The sequence below is a fragment of the Puma concolor genome, chromosome B4 (assembly GCF_028749965.1).
Source record: "Puma concolor isolate L17-30 chromosome B4, mPumCon1.1.hap2, whole genome shotgun sequence".
Lineage (NCBI taxonomy): Eukaryota > Metazoa > Chordata > Mammalia > Carnivora > Felidae > Puma > Puma concolor.
In genome coordinates, this window is record NC_141673.1 from 21,076,638 (window position 1) to 21,083,947 (window position 7,310).

Sequence of the window (7,310 nt, forward strand, 5' to 3'; positions counted from 1 at the left end):
CAGATACTATTCCAGGCACTAAGGGTACCTCATGAAAAAGCTCCTGCTCTGATGGAGTTTACACTCAAATGTGGGGTGGCGGTGGCAGGGGTGGGGAGGGGGAATAGAAGAAAAACAATAGAAAATTCACCATATGTGACTCACGAGGTATCAAGCACTAAGGGAGAAAACAAACAGCCTTCACTTGTGCAAAGCAGGGTTTGTTATTTTCTTTGGGTGTGGGAGAGAAGGCTCTCTAGTAAGAGACATTTGAGCTATGACCTGCAAGAAGTGAGTCAGCCATGCAAATACCTGGGGAAGAGTATTGCAGACAGAGGGAAACAGCAAGTACAAAGGCCCTGAGGCAGGAAAGGCCCTGAGACAGGAAAGTACCTAGTGTGTTTGAAGCACACAAAGGAAATTTGTGGGCTGGAGTGGAGTGAGCAAACTTCAACTGGAGGCAGTTGGAGACTGTTCCCAAAGGCTGAGGTGAGGGGTGGGGGGTTGGGAGTGGCGGGCAGAGAGAGAGAGAGAGAGAGAGAGAGAGAGAGGGAGAGAAAGAGAGAGAGAGAAGACCAGGATGAGACTTGTAGGTACTGGGGCTTTACTGAGCATGAGACAGGAAGTCAGTGGAGGAGCATGAGAAGCAGGACATGACCTGACCCATTTTAACAGGTTCTCCTGGCTGCTGCTTTGAGAATAGACTGTCCAAGAGTGAAATAGTAAGGCTGCTCTTGCAATAATCCAGGTGAGCGATCATGTGGCTTAGACCAGGGTGGTGGTGGGAGTGGTAAGAAGTGGTTATGGTTCTGCATGTATTTTGAACAGACAACAGAATTCATGGAAGAGTCGGATACGGGATGTGAGAGAGGAGAGCAGAGCCAAGGAGAACTGGATCGATTCGGGAAAACGACATGTGCTGCTTGGCAGACGCCATCCTAGGCACAGCTAATAGAACAAACAAAAATGCCTGCTCTCATGAAGGTTCTTTGTAGTGGGGAAGACTGACCATAAAACATATAAATATGACGGATGTTGGATGGTGGCAAGTGCTAAGAACAAATTCAAAGCAAGGATAGGGATAGGAAACAGCAGGAGTAGGGGTTGCAGGTATAGAAGAGCTTTGGGGAAAGACTCATTGGGAGAATAAGACTGAGTAGGGACCGGAGGGAGGTGAAGGGGTGAACTATCTATGAGGTATGTGGGGAACAGCATTTCCAGCAGAGGAAACCGCAAGTTCAAAGGTCATAAGGTTTTAAACACACTGATTTTTGAGATACCAGTTAGACATCAAAGTGGAGCTGTGAAGAGGGTAGCTGCGTGCATGAAGACTCAGGAGTTCAGGGGGGGTCACTGAGCACACCTTCTACGTGGTTCTCTTGCTTTGAGCCTACTCTCCTCCAGGTAGGATAACCAACTGCCTTGGCTTCCCTGGGACCGAGGGGTTTTCCGGAATGCAGAACTATCAGTTCTAAAACCAGCAGAGTCCTGGGTAACAGTCAGTCACCATAATTCCAGGTCATCCTACACCCTGCTGCCCGGGGGATGTTTGCAAAATATATGCCTAAAAAGGGGGTGCTAAAAATCCTTCAATGGTTCCTTCCAGCTTGGAGGGTAAAATTAAAGCTCTATAGAACTCAGCACAAAAGTCCTTTCCTACACTGGCCCCCAACATCTTTCCTGCCCCTCCCCCCCAGCACCCCATTCCCTACTGGCCACCCCCACAGTCAACACATCTTTCCTGACAACCATCCAGCTCATTGCTTCCTGAAAAAATTTATTCTCAACTGGTCTCTTTGCCCACCCCCTACCCAACCTCAACTTCCTGCTGTAGCTAAAATCCCTCTCTTACTTAAGTCTCATTTCGTGTGCCAGCTCCTGGGAGCCTTCCTGGCTGATAACAGACGTTTCATCTCCATGTCCCTGGTGCTCACTGCATCCTACCAAGGGCTGAATCCAGGCTCAGTGGGTTCTGAAGCTTATACAATTTGAGGGAACCGCTTTAAGAAAAATACTACAAAATTACGAATACAGATTTAGGCATAAAAGTGGGTATTTATTTAGAAGGGACACATAAAAATGAGGAGTCCTAGAGTCCTAAAGATTAAGATTCGCAGAAAATCTCCTTCTGAGCCTATTCTTTCCACCTTGTATGGTAATTGTAGCTTCACTTGTCTGTTTCTCTCCGTAGACTGTGAGCTCCTTGGAGGCAGAGAACTTATGTGGCGTGTCTTCTCATCCTGGGTGCCTGGTACATAGAAGCAGCTCAGTGGATGTTTGTTAACTAACTAACTGAATGGCCAGGCTGGGGGTGAGGAAGAACATTGGACTTTGCATCTGATCCTGGTTTTAGTGACCCTAGCCACTGACCAGTTGTATTACCGGAAGACAAGAAATAAGGAACTTAACCTCCCAGAGATTAAAAGACATTAGGTAAGCCACCTGTGTGAAGCATCCAGGTAGGGTGCCTGGCCAGAATAGGTGCTAAGTAAATAGGTATTTACTCTCTTTTCCCATCCTGGGTTCTGTTTGCCTTCCATCAGTCAGATAGCCCCACGGCTGGGATAAAAGCCAGAAAATGATGCCACTGCTTGTGAACACATGAACTTATTTAACTCTGCTGTCTCACATTTCAGAACCAAGATCAATGTTTTAGCTGAAACATTGCCCCTGCCACTCACTAGTTAACATTACTTAATTGATCTTTTGACCCTGATATTTGTCTTCAGGTCAGGAGGTAGGTCTATAATGTGCCACTGCGTGCTTGAACTCAGTCCAGGGTCTGTAAATAAGGATGGGAGAGTGCTGTTTTTGCCATTTAAGCCAATCAATGCTATTGTTTTAAAGAAACCAATTTCCTTCCTTGCAAACCCAAGTATATAATAAATAAATAATTCAGCCTCCCTGAAATATTTATTACAGGCAGGTGGCTTTTCTGCTCTCTGAGAAAAGCAAGTTGTCTAAGAATTAGATGCCTTTGGGTAACAGCACCACCAATGCTAATCATAGCAACTCCATGTCCGTTGTGTTGGTCATTTGTTTAATGAGCACAGCAACCTTGGGTGTTAAGTAGAGCATCTCCATTTTAAAGATGAAGAAACACAAGAAAGAGTAAATAAGGTTACAGAGCCAGTAAAGCTCAGGAGACAGTATTCCAACTCGTCTCTTTTGGACATGCTGCTACTCTCCATGTAGGGCAAAAACTGCAGTCCACGGGGACAGTTCTTACAAGGGGCAACAATCCCTAGAATGTCTTTTCAGATGAGCCATTCTGCTTGTCTGTACTACCTGGACAGAATGCAGCATTTATTATACCCAGCACAGTGTTCAGTTTGCTGAGGGGGTTCAGTAGCCTACATCCCGAACCAGCCTCTGATCTTTCAGGCTGAGTCATGTGTTTGGATCAGTGAAGATCTTCAGATGACATCCCTGTGTATTTCTTTTGGAAATCTCTGGTTTTAATATGACTTAGCTTACTTTGGTGTTTGCTAAATGTTGTTTGGGTGGTTGTTGCAATCAGTTGCTGCTTTTTCTTGAGTGGAAATCACCTGTGATGATGATGATGATTAAAGCTATCATTTATCCAGTACTTACTACATGCCAAGGACTGTGCTAACAGCCTTACAAACTTTCATTTCATTCTTTGAACAATCTTTGAGGTAGATGTTAACATCCCCATCTTTTAAATTGAGACACATGGGGCCTAAGAAGTTGCAAGAAATAACTAGTTTTAGACCACACAGGTAATAAGCAACCAGCATGGCCAGGATTCAAATTGGAGCCTCGAGGCTCTGAAAAACAATGTGGAGTTTCTTCAAAAAATTAAAAATAGAACTAGCCTACAACCCAGAAATAGCACTACTAGGAATTTATCCAAAGGATACAGGAGTGCTGATTCACAGGGGCACATGTACCCCAATGTTTATAGCAGCGCTTTCAGCAATAGCCAAATCATGGAAAGAGCCTAAATGTACAACTGATGAATGGATAAAGAAGATGTGGTTTATATATACAATGGAATACTACTTGGCAATGAGAGAGAATGAAATCCTGCCATTTGCAGCAATGTGGATGGAACTGGAAGGTGTTACGCTAAGTGAAATAAGTCAGTCAGAGAAAGACAGATATCATATGTCTTCACTCATATGTGGAACTTGAGAAACTTAACAGAAGACCATGGGGGAAGGGAATGGGAAAAAAATAGTTACAAACAGAGAGGGAAGGAGGCAAACCATAAGAGACTCTTAAATACAGAGAACAAATTGAGAGTAGTGGGCATGAGGGGAAAATGGGTGATAGGCATCAAGGAGGGCATTTGTTGGGATGAGCACTGGGTGTTGTATGGAAATGATGAACCATGGGAATCTACCCCCAAAACCACGAGCACACTGTATATACTGTATGTTAGCCAATTTGACAATAAATTATGTTTTTAAAAAATTGGAGCCTCAACAATCATACAATGGGTATGCCCTTAGCCACTATGATGCTTCCAGTGGGAGAAGAGTCAGTATTAGCTATTATGTAGCATAAGCCCCAGTCATATATAGGAGCTACCTTTACTTTACTTCTAGGCAAGGGTATCCACCCATCAATCCATCCATCCATCCATCTACCCATCCATCTATCCATCCATCCATCCATCCATCCATCCATTTACTTATTTGCTCACAGTGACTATTCCCTTTGCCTGGAATGTTGCTCTGCTCTCCCCATATTGTGGAGCGAACCCCCTTCTCATCCTTCAAATCTCATTTATAAGTTTTACCTCCTCCTCGTGATGCTTAGCATATCCTACCCAGGGGTGGATCCAGATTTCATGGATCCTCAGTCACAAAGTACAGCCATGGAGAATGACTTTAAGGGTGATCAAGGGTAGAAGCTAGAATTAAACAGCACAAGTAGAGCCCAGCTCCATTCCCCCTTCCAGTTTTGGATTTTCTGGGTGCTTGATATAGCATAATCACAGTCCCCTATAGCTTAATGTCTAATCCAAGTATTCGAATGACATTTCTATAAGGTATTAAACCATTCTACTTCTGTAGATAAACCAAGGTTCAAACAATTTAAAACTATAACTGCTGTGACTCAGATTTGAGTTGCTAAGCTTGGCAGTCAGCATCACCCAACGTTGCAGTCAATAGAGAAGCAAGAGCAAGCAGAGGGACCTAAGCTGAAGCTCTGGATGCTAGCAACACTCATCATTTTGGTGGTGGGATTAATTTGCAATGTGTTTCTTAGAGCTATTTTTGCTTACACACACTTTGTTAACAATCAGATCTCAATAAATGTTACACCGTATTAATGACTCATGCTGAAAATGAAAAATGTTCCTTTCTTATACACAAGAACGGGAACCCAGCAGATGTTATTACCTACGTTTTCCCAGTACTACAGAACTGAACCTGAGAGGTGTCATGTGATCCTCTCCAGGGCACACAAGCTGGTGAAAGTAGAGCAAACCAGGTTAGGAGTACAATGTAAATGTCCTTTGTACTGTGCCATACTGAATTTCCCAAGAACCAAATCAGAAAACAATCAGAAGACTCAGTTCTGCGGCTTCAGCAATCATGTTGTACATTTATGCTTCTGCGTACAAACTAGTCTCAACAGAGAATAAAAGGCAATCCAGTATAGTCACTGTTTTTGCAAGTGGTGTTTCCAAAGAGCCTGTATGGGAGCCATATGAGTGTTATTCCCTCCCCTTTAATTCACTTTATTGTCATTATGGAATTGTTCCACTATTGAGACTGGAAGGTAGATGATGCCCCAAAATCTGATTTAGATGTGATCATTACTCCTATTAATACTTCAGCTTGAACCTTCTCCTGAGAAGCTTTGCTTACAAATCCCTGGGCATTCCTAAATCTACCTCTAAATTCTGGGTCCTCAGGGGTAATTAGGAGAAAGCCACAAGTTGATCTTCACAAGACCCTTTTATGCTGTCCAGAGCACAATGGCACCAAAGCAGGTTTCCTCCAAATTCTGCTTCCCAGCCAATTAAGTAAAACAACACTGTATCGTTTCTCATTTCTCCCTTTCTGTGGACCAGCTCTTTATCATTGGAATAATCAAACTTGAAATTACAGGGAGAACTCGTGTCTGCCTCCCCATTTGTTACAGCAACAAATCATATTTCTGTCCCATACATCTGTCCCCCTGTCCCAATTATTTCTAGGAAGCTGGGGCCAGGGGCACTCTTGAGCTCACCAATACAGGATTCTGTGCTTCCTCCTGCCCCCCACCATTTCAGGCCCCATCACTGATGTCTTTGTCCAGGTCTCATCCATCAAGCAAGGCCAGTGTGATACTCCCTCTGGTGCCCACTGGGGGCACTGTCTCCATCATGCCACTGTCTGCCTTGGCTTGCCAAGGCATGGGGACCCACAAAAACTCCACCCAGATTCCTCCTGATGGCCACCATGGCTCCCACCATCTTTCATGCTCCCTGCATTGAACCCTGAAGTCTCATTGTGATGCTCACAGCTATGCTACTAGAAGGAGGAAATGCCCTCCCCGAAGCATGGCCCAAAGTAGTGCTGACTTGTGTTCCAGACACTCACAGAGATGTGTGAGAACAGCTCTTGGGTTTTTAATTGTAGCTTCTCCTCTAGGGCTCTCTTGGGAGCACCTGGGCAGTGGACTGCATTGTACTCAAACCACTCCTGCCTCAGACCATTAGGACATTGTTCTTGGGCAGAATTTGTGTGCTGGATCTCTGTCCTAAGTACCAACTCTTTCCCAGGAAGGTCTAATAGCCCCTCAAGCAAAGAGGTTCTGCCAGGCTCACCTGCCCTTTTCCTATGCAAGTAAATCCAAATAGCAGAAAGAGATTGCTCTTTAATCAGTACCCTTAGAACCAAGGTCTGATCAAATCATCTGCTTCTAACCCTGGGTTTACCATCACTCAACCCAAAAATATACAGGAAGTTGCCGGGAAACTGGATTGGTTGATTTCTGCAAAGCATGCCCTGCAGATTCTCCCCACATGAGGTAGATTGTTCAGGCATGAGAGGTCCCTGCAGCACCCTTGCTCCCTGCTCCACACACAACACAGAATGGGCAGAAATACATGCTGTGGGACAGCTTGCCCCAGCCAGCAATTCTGTGTCCCCTCCACTGGTCTCCCAGGCCTGAAGTAAGCAAGGATATCTGTTCTTTCCTGCCTGGGGTGACCCCTTCTTAGTGGTTGCTAAGGTGCTTTAGAGCAAGAGCCAAGAAAAAAAATGCAGCAATTGTGAGCGTCTTTGCAATTCTGGAATCCCTGTGATATGCCTGAGTTGTGAAGGTGCTTCAGAAACTTCATGATTTCTTCTCTGAGAAATTTACTT